The sequence below is a fragment of the Oncorhynchus nerka genome, linkage group LG11, assembly GCF_034236695.1.
Source record: "Oncorhynchus nerka isolate Pitt River linkage group LG11, Oner_Uvic_2.0, whole genome shotgun sequence".
NCBI lineage: Eukaryota > Metazoa > Chordata > Actinopteri > Salmoniformes > Salmonidae > Oncorhynchus > Oncorhynchus nerka.
The window spans coordinates 16,746,794-16,765,719 of record NC_088406.1 but is presented as its reverse complement, the minus strand read 5'-3'; positions in this window follow the sequence as shown (position 1 = coordinate 16,765,719).

The following is an 18,926-nucleotide window of genomic DNA, read 5'->3' as shown; positions in this document are numbered from 1 at the left end:
GTCACTGGAACTGGCTCACTCAAACACTGGATATGGCTCAGTAAGACACTGGAACTGGCTCAGTCTGACACAGGAACTGGCTCGGTCAGACACTGGAACTGGCTCGGTCAGACACTTGAACTGGCTCAGTCTGACACTGGAACTGGCTCACTCAAACACTTGATATGGCTCAGTAAGACACTGGAACTGGCTCAGTCAGACACTAGAACTTTCTCAGTCAAACACTGCAACTTGCTCAGTCAAACACTGCAACTGGCTCAGTCAGACACTGGAACTGGCTCAACCAAACACTGGATATGGCTCAGTAAGACAGTGGAACTGGCTCAGTCAGACACTGGAACTTGATCAGTCAAACACTGGAACTGGCTCACTCAAACACTGGATCTGGCTCTGTAAGACACTGGAACTGGCTCAGTCAGACACTAGAACTGGCTTAGTCAAACACTGCAACTGGCTCAGTCAGTCACTGGAACTGGCTCACTCAAACACAGGATATGGCTCAGTAAGACACTGGAACTGGCTCAGTCTGACACTGGAACTGGCTCGGTCAGACACTGGAACTGGCTCATTCAGATACTGCAACTGGCTCAGTCAAACACTGGAACTGGCTCAGTCAAACACCGGAAATGGCTCAGTAAGACACTGGAACTGGCTCATTCAGACACTGGAACTGGCTCAGTCAAACACTAGAACTGGCTCAGTCAGACACTGGAACTGGCTCAGTCAAACACTGGAACTGGCTCATTCAGACACTGGAACTGGCTCATTCAGACACTGGAACTTGCTCAGTCAAACACTGGAACTGGCTCACTCAAACACGTGATATGGCTCAGTAAGACACTGGAACTGGCTCAGTCAAACACTGGAACTGGCTCAGTCAAACACTGGAACTGGCTCACTCAAACACTGGATATGGCTCAGTCAAACACTGCAACCTGCTCAGTCAAACACTGCAACTGGCTCAGTCAAACACTGCAACTGGCTCAGTCAAACACTGGAACTGGCTCAGTCAGACACTAGAACTGGCTCAGTCAAACACTGCAACCTGCTCAGTCAAACACTGCAACTGGCTCAGTCAAACACTGCAACTGGCTCAGTCAAACACTGCAACTGGCTCAGTCAAACACTGCAACTGGCTCAGTCAAACACTGCAACCTGCTCAGTCAAACACTGCAACTGGCTCAGTCAAACACTGCAACTGGCTCAGTCAAACACTGCAACTGGCTCAGTCTGACACTGGAACTGGCTCGGTCAGACACTTGAACTGGCTCAGTCAGACACTCGAACTGGCTCAGTCAAACACTGCAACTGGCTCAGTCAAACACTGGAACTAGCTGAGTAAGACACTGGAACTTGCTCAGTCAAACACTGGAACTGGCTCTCTCAAACACTTGATATGGCTCAGTAAGACACTGGAACTGGCTCAGTCAGACACTAGAACTTGCTCAGTCAAACACTGCAACTTGCTCAGTCAAACACTGAAACTGGCTCAGTCAAACACTGCAACTTGCTCAGTCAAACACTGCAACTGGCTCAGTCAAACACTGCAACTGGCTCAGTCAGGCACTGGAACTGGCTCACTCAAACACTGGATATGGCTCAGTAAGACAGTGGAACTGGCTCAGTCAGACACTGGAACTGGCTCATTCAGACACTGGAACTTGCTCAGTCAAACACTGGAACTGGCTCACTCAAACACGTGATATGGCTCAGTAAGACACTGGAACTGGCTCAGTCAAACACTGGAACTGGCTCACTCAAACACTGGATATGGCTCAGTCAAACACTGCAACCTGCTCAGTCAAACACTGCAACTGGCTCAGTCAAACACTGCAACTGGCTCAGTCAAACACTGGAACTGGCTCAGTCAGACACTAGAACTGGCTCAGTCAAACACTGCAACCTGCTCAGTCAAACACTGCAACTGGCTCAGTCAAACACTGCAACTGGCTCAGTCAAACACTGCAACTGGCTCAGTCAAACACTGCAACTGGCTCAGTCAAACACTGCAACTGGCTCAGTCAAACACTGCAACCTGCTCAGTCAAACACTGCAACTGGCTCAGTAAGACACCGGAACTGGCTCAGTCAGATACCGGAACTGGCTCAGTCAGACACCGGAACTGACTCAGTCAAACACAGGAACAGGCTCAGTCAGACACTGGAACTGGATCAGTCAGACACTGCAACTGGCTCAGTCAGACACTGGAACTTGATCAGTCAAACACTGGAACTGGCTCACTCAAACACTGGATCTGGCTCTTTAAGACACTGGAACTGGCTCAGTCAGACACTAGAACTGGCTCAGTCAAACACTGCAACTGGCTCAGTCAGTCACTGGAACTGGCTCACTCAAACACTGGATATGGCTCAGTAAGACACTGGAACTGGCTCAGTCTGACACAGGAACTGGCTCGGTCAGACACTGGAACTGGCTCGGTCAGACACTTGAACTGGCTCAGTCTGACACTGGAACTGGCTCACTCAAACACTTGATATGGCTCAGTAAGACACTGGAACTGGCTCAGTCAGACACTAGAACTTTCTCAGTCAAACACTGCAACTTGCTCAGTCAAACACTGCAACTGGCTCAGTCAGACACTGGAACTGGCTCAACCAAACACTGGATATGGCTCAGTAAGACAGTGGAACTGGCTCAGTCAGACACTGGAACTGGCTCACTCAAACACTGGATCTGGCTCTGTAAGACACTGGAACTGGCTCAGTCAGACACTAGAACTGGCTTAGTCAAACACTGCAACTGGCTCAGTCAGTCACTGGAACTGGCTCACTCAAACACAGGATATGGCTCAGTAAGACACTGGAACTGGCTCAGTCTGACACTGGAACTGGCTCGGTCAGACACTGGAACTGGCTCATTCAGATACTGCAACTGGCTCAGTCAAACACTGGAACTGGCTCAGTCAAACACCGGAAATGGCTCAGTAAGACACTGGAACTGGCTCATTCAGACACTGGAACTGGCTCAGTCAAACACTAGAACTGGCTCAGTCAGACACTGGAACTGGCTCAGTCAAACACTGGAACTGGCTCATTCAGACACTGGAACTGGCTCATTCAGACACTGGAACTTGCTCAGTCAAACACTGGAACTGGCTCACTCAAACACGTGATATGGCTCAGTAAGACACTGGAACTGGCTCAGTCAAACACTGGAACTGGCTCAGTCAAACACTGGAACTGGCTCACTCAAACACTGGATATGGCTCAGTCAAACACTGCAACCTGCTCAGTCAAACACTGCAACTGGCTCAGTCAAACACTGCAACTGGCTCAGTCAAACACTGGAACTGGCTCAGTCAGACACTAGAACTGGCTCAGTCAAACACTGCAACCTGCTCAGTCAAACACTGCAACTGGCTCAGTCAAACACTGCAACTGGCTCAGTCAAACACTGCAACTGGCTCAGTCAAACACTGCAACTGGCTCAGTCAAACACTGCAACTGGCTCAGTCAAACACTGCAACCTGCTCAGTCAAACACTGCAACTGGCTCAGTAAGACACCGGAACTGGCTCAGTCAGATACCGGAACTGGCTCAGTCAGACACCGGAACTGACTCAGTCAAACACAGGAACAGGCTCAGTCAGACACTGGAACTGGATCAGTCAGACACTGCAACTGGCTCAGTCAGACACTGGAACTTGATCAGTCAAACACTGGAACTGGCTCACTCAAACACTGGATCTGGCTCTTTAAGACACTGGAACTGGCTCAGTCAGACACTAGAACTGGCTCAGTCAAACACTGCAACTGGCTCAGTCAGTCACTGGAACTGGCTCACTCAAACACTGGATATGGCTCAGTAAGACACTGGAACTGGCTCAGTCTGACACAGGAACTGGCTCGGTCAGACACTGGAACTGGCTCGGTCAGACACTTGAACTGGCTCAGTCTGACACTGGAACTGGCTCACTCAAACACTTGATATGGCTCAGTAAGACACTGGAACTGGCTCAGTCAGACACTAGAACTTTCTCAGTCAAACACTGCAACTTGCTCAGTCAAACACTGCAACTGGCTCAGTCAGACACTGGAACTGGCTCAACCAAACACTGGATATGGCTCAGTAAGACAGTGGAACTGGCTCAGTCAAACACTGCAACTGGCTCAGTCAAACACTGCAACTGGCTCAGTCAAACACCGGAACTGGCTCAGTCAGATACCGGAACTGGCTCAGTCAGACACCGGAACTGACTCAGTCAAACACAGGAACAGGCTCAGTCAGACACTGGAACTGGATCAGTCAGACACTGCAACTGGCTCAGTCAGACACTGGAACTTGATCAGTCAAACACTGGAACTGGCTCACTCAAACACTGGATCTGGCTCTGTAAGACACTGGAACTGGCTCAGTCAGACACTAGAACTGGCTCAGTCAAACACTGCAACTGGCTCAGTCAGTCACTGGAACTGGCTCACTCAAACACAGGATATGGCTCAGTAAGACACTGGAACTGGCTCAGTCAGATACCGGAACTGGCTCAGTCAGACACCGGAACTGACTCAGTCAAACACTGGAACTGGCTCAGTCAAACACCGGAAATGGCTCAGTAAGACACTGGAACTGGCTCATTCAGACACTGGAACTGGCTCAGTCAAACACTAGAACTGGCTCAGTCAGACACTGGAACTGGCTCAGTCAAACACTGGAACTGGCTCAGACAAACACTGTCACACTGGAACTGGCTCACTCAAACACTGGATATGGCTCAAATACACTGCAACTGGCTCAGTCAAACACTGCAACTGGCTCAGTCAAACACTGCAACTGGCTCAGTAAGACACCGGAACTGACTCAGTCAGACACCGGAACTGACTCAGTCAGACACCGGAACTGACTCAGTCAGACACCGGAACTGGCTCAGTCAGATACCTGAACTGGCTCAGTCAGACACTGGAACTGACTCAGTCAAACACAGGAACAGGCTCAGTCAGAAACTGGAACTGGATCAGTCAGACACTGCAACTGGCTCAGTCAGACACTGGAACTTGATCAGTCAAACACTGGAACTGGCTCACTCAAACACTGGATATGGCTCAGTAAGACACTGGAACTGGCTCAGTCAAACACCGGAAATAGCTCAGTAAGACACTGGAACTGGCTCAGTAAGACACTGGAACTGGCTCAGTCAGACACCGGAACTGGCTCAGTCAGATACCTGAACTGGCTCAGTCAGACACTGGAAATGACTCAGTCAAACACAGGAACAGGCTCAGTCAGACACTGCAACTGGCTCAGTCAGACACTGGAACTGGCTCAACCAAACACTGGATATGGCTCAGTAAGACAGTGGAACTGGCTCAGTCAAACACTGCAACTGGCTCAGTCAAACACTGCAACTGGCTCAGTCAAACACCGGAACTGGCTCAGTCAGATACCGGAACTGGCTCAGTCAGACACCGGAACTGACTCAGTCAAACACAGGAACAGGCTCAGTCAGACACTGGAACTGGATCAGTCAGACACTGCAACTGGCTCAGTCAGACACTGGAACTTGATCAGTCAAACACTGGAACTGGCTCACTCAAACACTGGATCTGGCTCTGTAAGACACTGGAACTGGCTCAGTCAGACACTAGAACTGGCTCAGTCAAACACCGCAACTGGCTCAGTAAGACACTGGAACTGGCTCATTCAGACACTGGAACTGGGACACTGAACTGGCTCAGTCAAACACTGGAACTGGCTCAGTCTGACACTGGAACTGGCTCAAACACTGGACACTGGCTCACTCAAACACTGGATCTGGCTCTGTAAGACACTGGAACTGGCTCAGTCAGACACTAGAACTGGCTCAGTCAAACACCGGAAATGGCTCAGTAAGACACTGGAACTGGCTCATTCAGACACTGGAACTGGCTCAGTCAAACACTAGAACTGGCTCAGTCAGACACTGGAACTGGCTCAGTCAAACACTGGAACTGGCTCATTCAGACACTGGAACTGGCTCATTCAGACACTGGAACTTGCTCAGTCAAACACTGGAACTGGCTCACTCAAACACTGGATATGGCTCAGTAATACACTGGAACTGGCTCAGTCAGACACTAGAACTGGCTCAGTCAAACACTGCAACTGGCTCAGTCAAACACTGCAACTGGCTCAGTCAAACACTGCAACTGGCTCAGTAAGACACCGGAACTGACTCAGTCAGACACCGGAACTGTCAAACACTCAGCTCAGTCAAACACTGGAACTGCTCAGTCAAACACTGGAACTGGCTGGCTGAACTGGCTCAGTCAGACACTGGAACTGACTCAGTCAAACACAGGAACAGGCTCAGTCAGAAACTGGAACTGGATCAGTCAGACACTGCAACTGGCTCAGTCAGACACTGGAACTTGATCAGTCAAACACTGGAACTGGCTCACTCAAACACTGGATATGGCTCAGTCAAAGACACTGGAACTGGCTCAGTCAAACACGGAACTAGCTCAGTCAAGACACTGGAACTGGCTCAGTCAGTAAGACACTGGAACTGGCTCAGTCAGACACTGGAACTGGCTCAGGAACTGGCTCAGTCAGATCAAACACTGAACTGGCTCAGTCAGACACTGGAACTGCTCAGTCAGACACTGGAACTGGCTCAGTCAGACACAGCTCAAACACAGTCAGACACTGGAACTGACTCAGTCAAACACAGGAACAGGCTCAGTCAGACACTGCAACTGGCTCAGTCAGACACTAGAACTGGCTCAGTCAAACACTGCAACTGGCTCAGTCAGACACTGGAACTGGCTCACTCAAACACTGGATATGGCTCAGTAAGACACTGGAACTGGCTCAGTCAAACACCGGAAATAGCTCAGTAAGACTCTGGAACTGGCTCAGTAAGACACTGGAACTGGCTCAGTAAGACACTGGAACTGGTTCATTCAGACACTGGAACTTGCTCAGTCAAACACTGGAACTGGCTAACTCAAACACTGGATCTGGCTCAGTCAGACACTCGAACTGGCTCAGTCAAACACTGCAACTGGCTCAGTCAGACACTGGAACTGGCTGAGTAAGACACTGGAACTTGCTCAGTCAAACACTGGAACTGGCTCACTCAAACACTTGATATGGCTCAGTAAGACACTGGCACTGGCTCAGTCAGACACTAGAACTTGTTCAGTCAGACACTAGAACTTGCTCAGTCAAACACTGCAACTTGCTCAGTCAAACACTGCAACTGGCTCAGTCAAACACTGCAACTTGCTCAGTCAAACACTGCAACTGGCTCAGTCAAACACTGCAACTGGCTCAGTCAGACACTGGAACTGGCTCACTCAAACACTGGATATGGCTCAGTAAGACAGTGGAACTGGCTCAGTCAGACACTAGAACTGGCTCAGTCAAACACTGAAACTGGCTCACTCAAACACTGGATCTGGCTCAGTCAGACACTGGAACTGGCTCAGTCAAACACTAGAACTTGCTCATTCAGACATTGCAACTGGCTCAGTCAGACACTGGAACTGGCTCAGTCAAACACTGGAACTGGCTCATTCAGACACTGGAACTGGCTCATTCAGACACTGGAACTTGCTCAGTCAAACACTGCAACTGGCTCAGTCAAACACTGCAACTGGCTCAGTCAGACACTGGAACTGGCTCACTCAAACACTGGATATGGCTCAGTCAGACACTAGAACTGGCTCAGTCAAACACTGCAACTGGCTCAGTCAAACACTGCAACTGGCTCAGTCAAACACTGCAACTGGCTCAGTCAAACACTGCAACTGGCTCAGTCAAACACTGCAACTTGCTCAGTCAAACACTGCAACTGGCTCAGTCAGGCACTGGAACTGGCTCACTCAAACACTGGATCTGGCTCAGTAAGACAGTGGAACTGGCTCAGTCAGACACTAGAACTGGCTCAGTCAAACACGGCAACTTGCTCAGTCAAACACTGCAACTGGCTCAGTGAAACACTGCAACTGGCTCAGTCAAACACTGCAACTGGCTCAGTCAAACACTGCAACTGGCTCAGACTGACACCGGAACTGACTCAGTCAGACACCGGAACTGGCTCAGTCTGACACCGGAACTGGCTCAGTCTGACACCGGAACTGGCTCATTCAGACACTGGAACTGGCTCAGTCAAACACCGGAAATGGCTCAGTAAGACACTGGAACTGGCTCATTCAGACACTGGAACTTGCTCAGTCAAACACTGAAACTGGCTCACTCAAACACTGCAACTGGCTCAGTCAAACACTGCAACTGGCTCAGTCAAACACTGCAACCTGCTCAGTCAAACACTGCAACTGGCTCAGTAAGACACCGGAACTGACTCAGTCAGACACCGGAACTGGCTCAGTCAGATACCGGAACTGGCTCAGTCAGACACCGGAACTGACTCAGTCAAACACAGGAACAGGCTCAGTCAGACACTGGAACTGGATCAGTCAGACACTGCAACTGGCTCAGTCAGACACTGGAACTTGATCAGTCAAACACTGGAACTGGCTCACTCAAACACTGGATCTGGCTCTGTAAGACACTGGAACTGGCTCAGTCAGACACTAGAACTGGCTCAGTCAAACACTGCAACTGGCTCAGTCAGACACTGGAACTTGATCAGTCAGTCACTGGAACTGGCTCACTCAAACACTGGATATGGCTCAGTAAGACACTGGAACTGGCTCAGTCTGACACTGGAACTGGCTCGGTCAGACACTGGCACTGGCTCGGTCAGACACTTGAACTGGCTCAGTCTGACACTGGAACTGGCTCACTCAAACACTTGATATGGCTCAGTAAGACACTGGAACTGGCTCAGTCAAACACGGCAACTTGCTCAGTAAAACACTGCAACTGGCTCAGTCAAACACTGCAACTGGCTCAGACTGACACCGGAACTGACTCAGTCAGACACCGGAACTGGCTCAGTCAAACACTGGAACTGGCTCAGTCAAACACCGGAAATGGCTCAGTAAGACACTGGAACTGGCTCATTCAGACACTGGAACTTGCTCAGTCAGACACTGGAACTGGCTCAGTCAAACACTAGAACTGGCTTATTCAGACATTGCAACTGGCTCAGTCAGACACTGGAACTGGCTCAGTCAAACACCGGAACTGGCTCATTCAGACACTGGAACTGGCTCATTCAGACACTGGAACTTGCTCAGTCAAACACTGGAACTGGCTCACTCAATCACTGGATATGGCTCAGTAAGACACTGGAACTGGCTCACTCAAACACTGGAACTGGCTCAGTCAGACACTAGAACTGGCTCAGTCAAACACTGCAACCTGCTCAGTCAAACACTGCAACTGGCTCAGTCAAACACTGCAACTGGCTCAGTCAAACACTGCAACCTGCTCAGTCAAACACTGCAACCTGCTCAGTAAGACACCGGAACTGACTCAGTCAGACACCGGAACTGGCTCAGTCAGATACCGGAACTGGCTCAGTCAGACACAGGAACAGGCTCAGTCAGACACTGGAACTGGATCAGTCAGACACTGCAACTGGCTCAGTCAGACACTGCAACTGGCTCAGTCAGACACTGGAACTGGCTCAGTAAGACACTGGAACTGGCTCAGTAAGACACTGGAACTGGCTCGGTCAGACACTGGAACTGGCTCGGTCAGACACTGGAACTGGCTCGGTCAGACACTTGAACTGGCTCAGTCTGACACTGGAACTGGCTCAGTCAAACACCGGAAATAGCTCAGTAAGACACTGGAACTGGCTCAGTAAGACATGGAACTGGTTCATTCAGACACTGGAACTTGCTCAGTCAAACACTCGAACTGGCTCAGTCAAACACTGCAACTGGCTCAGTCAGACACTGGAACTGGCTGAGTAAGACACTGGAACTTGCTCAGTCAAACACTGGAACTGGCTCACTCAAACACTTGATATGGCTCAGTAAGACACTGGAACTGGCTCAGTCAGACACTAGAACTTGTTCAGTCAGACACTAGAACTTGCTCAGTCAAACACTGCAACTTGCTCAGTCAAACACTGCAACTGGCTCAGTCAAACACTGCAACTTGCTCAGTCAAACACTGCAACTGGCTCAGTCAGACACTGGAACTGGCTCAGTCAAACACTGCAACTGGCTCAGTCAAACACTGCAACTGGCTCAGTCAAACACTGCAACTGGCTCAGACTGACACTGGAACTGGCTCATTCAGACACTGCAACTGGCTCAGTCAGACACTGGAACTGCTCAGTCAAACACCGAAAATGGCTCAGTAAGACACTGGAACTGGCTCATTCAGACACTGGATCTTGCTCAGTCAAACACTGAAACTGGCTCAGTCAAACACTGCAACTTGCTCAGTCAAACACTGCAACTGGCTCAGTCAAACACTGCAACTGGCTCAGTCAGACACTGGAACTGGCTCATTCAGACACTGGATCTTGCTCAGTCAAACACTGAAACTGGCTCACTCAAACACTGGATCTGGCTCATTCAGACATTGCAACTGGCTCAGTCAGACACTGGAACTGGCTCAGTCAAACACCGGAACTGGCTCAGTAAGACACTGGAACTGGCTCAGTCAGACACTAGAACTTGTTCAGTCAGACACTAGAACTTGCTCAGTCAAACACTGCAACTTGCTCAGTCAAACACTGCAACTGGCTCAGTCAAACACTGGATCTGGCTCATTCAGACATTGCAACTGGCTCAGTCAGACACTGGAACTGGCTCAGTCAAACACCGGAACTGGCTCAGTAAGACACTGGAACTGGCTCAGTCAGACACTAGAACTTGTTCAGTCAGACACTGCAACTTGCTCAGTCAAACACTGCAACTTGCTCAGTCAAACACTGCAACTGGCTCAGTCAAACACTGCAACTGGCTCAGTCAAACACTGCAACTGGCTCAGACTGACACTGGAACTGGCTCATTCAGACACTGCAACTGGCTCAGTCAGACACTGGAACTGCTCAGTCAAACACCGAAAATGGCTCAGTAAGACACTGGAACTTGCTCAGTCAAACACTGCAACTTGCTCAGTCAAACACTGCAACTGGCTCAGTCAAACACTGCAACTTGCTCAGTCAAACACTGCAACTGGCTCAGTCAAACACTGCAACTGGCTCAGTCAAACACTGCAACTGGCTCAGACTGACACTGGAACTGGCTCATTCAGACACTGCAACTGGCTCAGTCAGACACTGGAACTGCTCAGTCAAACACCGAAAATGGCTCAGTAAGACACTGGAACTGGCTCATTCAGACACTGGATCTTGCTCAGTCAAACACTGAAACTGGCTCACTCAAACACTGGATCTGGCTCATTCAGACATTGCAACTGGCTCAGTCAGACACTGGAACTGGCTCAGTCAAACACCGGAACTGGCTCAGTAAGACACTAGAACTGGCTCAGTCAGACACTGGAACTGGCTCAGTCAAACACCGGAACTGGCTCAGTAAGACACTGGAACTGGCTCAGTCAGACACTAGAACTGGCTCAGTCAAACATTGCAACCCGCTCAGTCAAACACTGCAACTGGCTCAGTCAAACACTGCAACTGGCTCAGTCAAACACTGCAACCTGCTCAGTCAAACACTTCAACTGGCTCAGTCAGCAACTGGATCTTGCTCATCCAGACACTGGAAGTTGCTCATTCAGACACCGGAATTGGCTAGGTCAGACACCGGAACTGAGTCAGTCAGACACCGGAACTGGCTCAGTCAGACACCGGAACTGGCTCAGTCAGACACTGGAACTGGCTCATTCAGACACTGCAACTGGCTCAGTAAGACACTGGAACTGGCTAGGTCAGACACCGGAACTGACTCAGTCAGACACCGGAACTGGCTCATTCAGACACTGCAACTGGCTCGGTCAGATACTGGAACTGACTCGGTCAGACACTTGAACAGGCTCAGTCAGACACTGAAACTGGCTCAGACAAACACTGGATCTGGCTCATTCAGACACTGGAACTTGATCAGTCAAGCACTGGAACTGGCTCACTCAAACACTGGAATTGGCTCTGTAAGACACTGGAACTGGCTCAGTCAGACACTAGGACTGGCTCAGTCAAACACTGCAACAGGCTCAGTCAAACACTGCAACTGGCTCAGTCAAACACTGCAACTGGCTCATTCAGACACTGGATCTTGCTCATTCAGCCACTGGATCTTGCTCATTCAGACACTGGAACTTGCTCATTCAGACACTGGAACTGGCTAAGTCAGACACCGGAACTGACTCGGTCAGACACTGGAACTGGCTCAGTCAGACACCGGAACTGGCTAGGTCAGACACCGGAACTGGCTCAGTCAAACACTGGAACTGGCTCAGACAGACACTGGAACTGGCTCATTCAGACACTGGAACTGGCTCGGTCAGACACAGGAACTGGCTCATTCAGACACTGCTGGAACTGGCTCAGTCATGTGTGTTGGTGCCAGAGAGGATGGCTGCCGTTTTATTGTCTCTTAACCAACCGTTCTATTATTTAATTGTTTTGTGTTGTTTGTAACTTATTTTGTATATAATGTTGCTGCTATGTTCTCTTATGACCGAAAAGAGCTTCAGAACAGCGATTACTCACCTCGAATTGGATGAGGAATCTTTCATTTAATGAGTCTGTAGGGAATTACACTATATACCCCAAACACCTGAACAGGCCTTCATCCCCGTCATTCATTGGAGAAAGAAACAGAGATTTCGCGGAAAGAGATTGGGGTGCCTTGTGAGGATCAGGCAACGAGTGGCTAATCTCCCTTTTCCATCCGTACTGTAAACTAACGTTCAATTGCTAAAGAAATGTGCAGAGTGAAAGCACGTATATCCTACCAACGGGACATTAAAAACTGTAATATCTTATGTTTCACAGAGTCGTGGCTGAACGACGATATTAAGAACATACAGCTGGCAGGTTATACACTCTATCGGCAGGACAGAACAGCAGCCTCTGGTAAGACATAGGGCTGGGACCTATCCATATATGTAAACAGCTGGTGCACGATATCTAAGGAAGTCTCGAGGTTTTGCTCACCTGAGGTAGAGTATCTCATGATAAGCTGTAGACCACACTATCTACATGGAGAGTTCTCATCTGTATTTTTTGTAGCTGTCTACATACCACAACAGACCGATGCTGGCACTAAAACCGCACCAAATAACCTATATACCGCCATAAGCAAACAGGAAAACGCTCATCCAGAGGTGGAGCTCAGGGAAACTTAAATCAGTTTTACCTCATTTCTATCAGCATGTTAAATGTGCAACCAGAGGGAAAACAACTCTAGATCACCTTTACTTCACACACAGAGATGTGTATAAAGCTCTCCCTCGCCCTCCATTTAGCAAACCTGACCATAATTCTGTCCTCCTGATTCCTGCTTACAAGCAAAAATTCAAGCAGGAAGCACCAGTGACTGTCTAGAAAAAAGTGGTGAGATGAAGCAGATGCTAAGCAGGACTGTTTTGCTATCACAGACTGGAATATGTTCCGGGGTTCGTCCGATGGCATTGAGGAGTACACTACATCAGTCACTGGCTTCATCAATAAGTGCATCAATGACGTCGTCCCCACAATGACCGTACGTACATACCCCAACCAGAAGCCATGGATTGCAACATTCGCACTGAGCTAAAGAGTAGAGATGCCATGTTCAAGGAGCGGGACTCTAACCCGGATGCTTATAGGAAATCCCGCTATGCCCTCCAATGAAACATCAAACAGGCAAAGCTTCAATACAGAACTAAGATCAAATCGTACTGCACTGGCTCCAATGCTCGTCGGATGTGGCTGGGCTTGCAAACTATTATAGCCAAGAGCTGCCCAATGACACAAGCCTACCAGATGAGCTAAATGACTTCTGTGCTCACATCGAGGCAAGTAACACTGAAACATGTATGAGCACATCAGCTGTTTATACCCTGATGAAGACAACTTGGCTGTCGAAACGTTGGTAATTACATTTTTGCATCTGAGCTCCTAGAGTGTGCGGCTCTCTTTTATTTTCAAGTTTTCTGCTCCGCTAGCCAGCACCTCGCCAAAATAGGTTTGCGTTTCTTTTTCTTCTAGACCGGACGACTGTGTAATCACGCTCTCTGCAGCCAATGTGAGTAAGACCTTTAAACAGGTCAACATTAACAAGGTCGCTGGGCCGGACGGATTACCAGGACGTGTACTCCGAGCATGAGCTGACCAACTGGCAAGTTTCTTCACTGACATTTTCAACATGTCCCTGATTGAGTCTGTAATACCAACATGTTTCAAGCAGACCTGTGCCCAAGAACACCAAGATAACCACCGACTACCGACGCATAGCACTCAGGTCTGTAGCCATGAAATGCTTTGAAAGGCTGGCCATGGATCACATCAACACCTTGTCCCAAAAACCCTAGACTCACTCCAATTTGCATACCGCCCAAACAAATCCACAGATGATGCAATCTCTATTGCACTCCACACTGCCCTTTCCCACCTGGACAAAAGGAACACCTATGTGAGAATGCTATTCATTGACTACAGCTCAGTGTTCAACACCATAGTGCCCTCAAAGCTAATCACTAAGCTAAGGACCCTGGGACTAAACACCTCCCTCTGCAACTGGATCCTGGACTTTCTGACGGGCTGCCCCCAGGTGGTAAGGGTAGGTAACAACACATCCGCCACGCTGATCCTCAACACGGGGCCCCTCAGGGGTGCATGCTCAGCCCCCTCCTGTACCCACTGTTCACTCATGACTGCACGGCCAGGCACGACTCCAGCACCATCATTAAGTTTGCTGATGACACAATAGTGGTAGGCCTGATCACCGACAACGATGAGACAGCCTATAAGGAGGAGGTCAGAGACCTGGCCGGGTGGTGCCAGAATAACAACCTATCCCTCAATGTAACCAAGACTAAGGAGATGATTGTGGTCTACAGGAAAAAGAGGACAGAGCACGCCCCTGTTCTCAACCATTCATTATTAATAATACTCTTAGAGTGAAGGAGAGGGATTGGAAGAGAGGGAGGTAGAGAGAGTGAAGGAGAGAGATGGGAAGAGAGGGAGGTAGAGAGAGTGGAGGGGAGAGATGGGAAGAGAGGGAGGTAGAGAGAGTGAAGGAGAGAGATGGGAAGAGAGGGAGGTAGAGAGAGTGAAGGAGAGAGATGGGAAGAGAGGGAGGTAGAGAGAGTGGAGGGGAGAGATGGGAAGAGAGGGAGGTAGAGAGAGTGAAGGAGAGAGATGGGAAGAGAGGGAGGTAGAGAGAGTGAAGGAGAGAGATGGGAAGAGAGGGAGGTAGAGAGAGTGGAGGGGAGAGATGGGAAGAGAGGGAGGTAGAGAGAGTGAAGGAGAGAGATGGGAAGAGAGGGAGGTAGAGAGAGTGGAGGGGAGAGATGGGAAGAGAGGGAGGTAGAGAGAGTGGAGGGGAGAGATGGGAAGAGAGGGAGGTAGAGAGAGTGGAGGGAGAGATGGGAAGAGAGGGAGGTAGAGAGAGTGGAGGGGAGAGATGGGAAGAGAGGGAGGTAGAGAGAGTGGAGGGGAGAGATGGGAAGAGAGGGAGGTAGAGAGAGTGGAGGGAGAGATGGGAAGAGAGGGAGGTAGAGAGAGTGGAGGGGAGAGATGGGAAGAGAGGGAGGTAGAGAGAGTGGAGGGGAGAGATGGGAAGAGAGGGAGGTAGAGAGAGTGAAGGAGAGAGATGGGGAGAGAGTGGAGGGGAGAGATGGGAAGAGAGGGAGGTAGAGAGAGTGAAGGAGAGAGATGGGAAGAGAGGGAGGTAGAGAGAGTGAAGGAGAGAGATGGGAAGAGAGGGAGGTAGAGAGAGATGGGAAGAGAGGGAGGTAGAGAGAGTGAAGGAGAGAGATGGGAAGAGAGGGAGGTAGAGAGAGTGAAGGAGAGAGATGGGAAGAGAGGGAGGTAGAGAGAGTGAAGGAGAGAGATGGGAAGAGAGGGAGGTAGAGAGAGTGGAGGGGAGAGATGGGAAGAGAGGGAGGTAGAGAGAGTGAAGGAGAGAGATGGGAAGAGAGGGAGGTAGAGAGAGTGGAGGGGAGAGATGGGAAGAGAGGGAGGTAGAGAGAGTGAAGGAGAGAGATGGGAAGAGAGGGAGGTAGAGAGAGTGAAGGAGAGAGATGGGAAGAGAGGGAGGTAGAGAGAGTGGAGGGGAGAGATGGGAAGAGAGGGAGGTAGAGAGAGTGAAGGAGAGAGATGGGAAGAGAGGGAGGTAGAGAGAGTGGAGGAGAGAGATGGGAAGAGAGGGAGGTAGAGAGAGTGAAGGAGAGAGATGGGAAGAGAGGGAGGTAGAGGGAGTGAAGGAGAGAGATGGGAAGAGAGGGAGGTAGAGAGAGATGGGAAGAGAGGGAGGTAGAGAGAGTGAAGGAGAGAGATGGGAAGAGAGGGAGGTAGAGAGAGTGAAGGAGAGAGATGGGAAGAGAGGGAGGTAGAGAGAGTGGAGGGAGAGATGGGAAGAGAGGGAGGTAGAGAGAGTGAAGGAGAGAGATGGGAAGAGAGGGAGGTAGAGAGAGTGGAGGGGAGAGATGGGAAGAGAGGGAGGTAGAGAGAGTGAAGGAGAGAGATGGGAAGAGAGGGAGGTAGAGAGAGTGGAGGGAAGAGATGGGAAGAGAGGGAGGTAGAGAGAGTGAAGGAGAGAGATGGGAAGAGAGGGAGGTAGAGAGAGTGAAGGAGAGAGATGGGAAGAGAGGGAGGTAGAGAGAGTGGAGGGGAGAGATGGGAAGAGAGGGAGGTAGAGAGAGTGAAGGAGAGAGATGGGAAGAGAGGGAGGTAGAGAGAGTGGAGGAGAGAGATGGGAAGAGAGGGAGGTAGAGAGAGTGAAGGAGAGAGATGGGAAGAGAGGGAGGTAGAGAGAGATGGGAAGAGAGGGAGGTAGAGAGAGTGAAGGAGAGAGATGGGAAGAGAGGGAGGTAGAGAGAGTGAAGGAGAGAGATGGGAAGAGAGGGAGGTAGAGAGAGTGGAGGGGAGAGATGGGAAGAGAGGGAGGTAGAGAGAGTGAAGGAGAGAGATGGGAAGAGAGGGAGGTAGAGAGAGTGGAGGGGAGAGATGGGAAGAGAGGGAGGTAGAGAGAGTGAAGGAGAGAGATGGGAAGAGAGGGAGGTAGAGAGAGTGAAGGAGAGAGATGGGAAGAGAGGGAGGTAGAGAGAGTGGAGGGGAGAGATGGGAAGAGAGGGAGGTAGAGAGAGTGAAGGAGAGAGATGGGAAGAGAGGGAGGTAGAGAGAGTGGAGGGGAGAGATGGGAAGAGAGGGAGGTAGAGAGAGTGAAGGAGAGGGAGGTAGAGAGAGTGAAGGAGAGAGATGGGAAGAGAGGGAGGTAGAGAGAGTGAAGGAGAGAGATGGGAAGAGAGGGAGGTAGAGAGAGTGAAGGAGAGAGATGGGAAGAGAGGGAGGTAGAGAGAGTGAAGGAGAGAGATGGGAAGAGAGGGAGGTAGAGAGAGTGAAGGAGAGAGATGGGAGGAGAGGGAGGTAGAGAGAGTGAAGGAGAGAGAGGGGAGGAGAGGGAGGAGAGGGAGGTAGAGGGAGTCAAATGGAAGGAGAGGAAGGTAGAGAGAGACAGAGGGAAGGAGATGAAGGTAGAGGGAGTAGAACAGGTGGGAAATGCAGAAAATGAGAGAAAGAGAGATGTGGAGACGGGGGGAGAGATTTCAGTCCATAGTGATCTGGTCCTGCATCCTGTACTTCCCTAATGTTGAGAACAGGAAGATGTGATGCAGACACACTGATATCACACAGATATGACTCTGATATCCTCCAGGGGAGTTTACTGCTTAAGTCCAGCAGCACTGACAGCCTGTAAAACTTAATGACTTAAGGCCCAGAGTGAAAGGCTTCTGTACTGTTGCTAGGTTGCAAGGGTGTATGTGTGTGTGTGTGTCTTGCTCTGTTACCTCCACTCATCCTCTGTTTCCTCAGGTGTGTGTGTGTGTGTGTGTGTGTGTGTGTGTGTGTGTGTGTGTGTGTGTGTGTGTGTGTGTGTGTGTGTGTGTGTGTGTGTGTGTGTGTGTGTGTGTGTGTGTGTGTGTGTGTGTGTAAAGTGGTTGCCCTTGCTTTTACTCTGGCATTAGATCTCATCATGGTTAATCATCATGGGAAATAAACAATCAGCATGTGGGTCAGCGTGTGGGTGGGTCAGTGTGTGGGTGGGGAAGCATGTGGGTCAGTGTGTGTGTGGGTCAGTGTGTGAGTTAGTGTGTGGGTTAGTGTGAGGGTTAGTGTGTGGGTGGGTGGGTCAGCGTGTGGGTCAGTGTGTGTGTGGGTCACCGTGTGGGTGGGCCAGTGTGTGGGTTAGTGTGTGGGTGGGTCAGCGTCTGGGTCAGTGTGTGGGTTAGTGTGTGGGTGGGTCAGAGTGTGGGTTAGTGTGTGGGTGGGTCAGCGTCTGGGTCAGTGTGTGGGTTAGTGTGTGGGTGGGTCAGCGTCTGGGTCAGCATGTGGGTTAGTGTGTGGGTGGGTCAGCGTCTGGGTCAGCGTGTGGGTTAGTGTGTGGGTGGGTCAGCGTCTGGGTCAGCGTGTGGGTTAGTGTGTGGGTGGGTCAGCGTCTGGGTCAGCGTGTGGGTTAGTGTGTGGGTGGGTCAGCATCTGGGTCAGCGTGTGGGTTAGTGTGTGGGTGGGTCAGCGTCTGGGTCAGCGTGTGGGTTAGTGTGTGGGTGGGTCAGCGTCTGGGTCGGTGTGTGGGTTAGTGTGTGGATGGGTCAGTGTGTGGGTGGGTCAGCGTCTGGGTCAGCGTGTGTTGTGTATCTTCAGGCTGTTTGAGTTTTTTGTTGTTCGTCAAATTTCTGTCATTAATCTCATGTGCTGTGCTGTGAGGTCACATCCTGCGGGAACATTAACGCATTGTGTAAATGTTAGCTGTGCATTATGGTCACGCTGAGTGTGTGTGTGTGTGCGTGTGTGTGTAAACAATATGGTGGTGGTCAGGGGGATATCGTCTTCCTGTCTTGTGTTGATTCAGTTCCTGTGTTACCCTCCAGATAAGAGAACAGCTTTAGCAAACA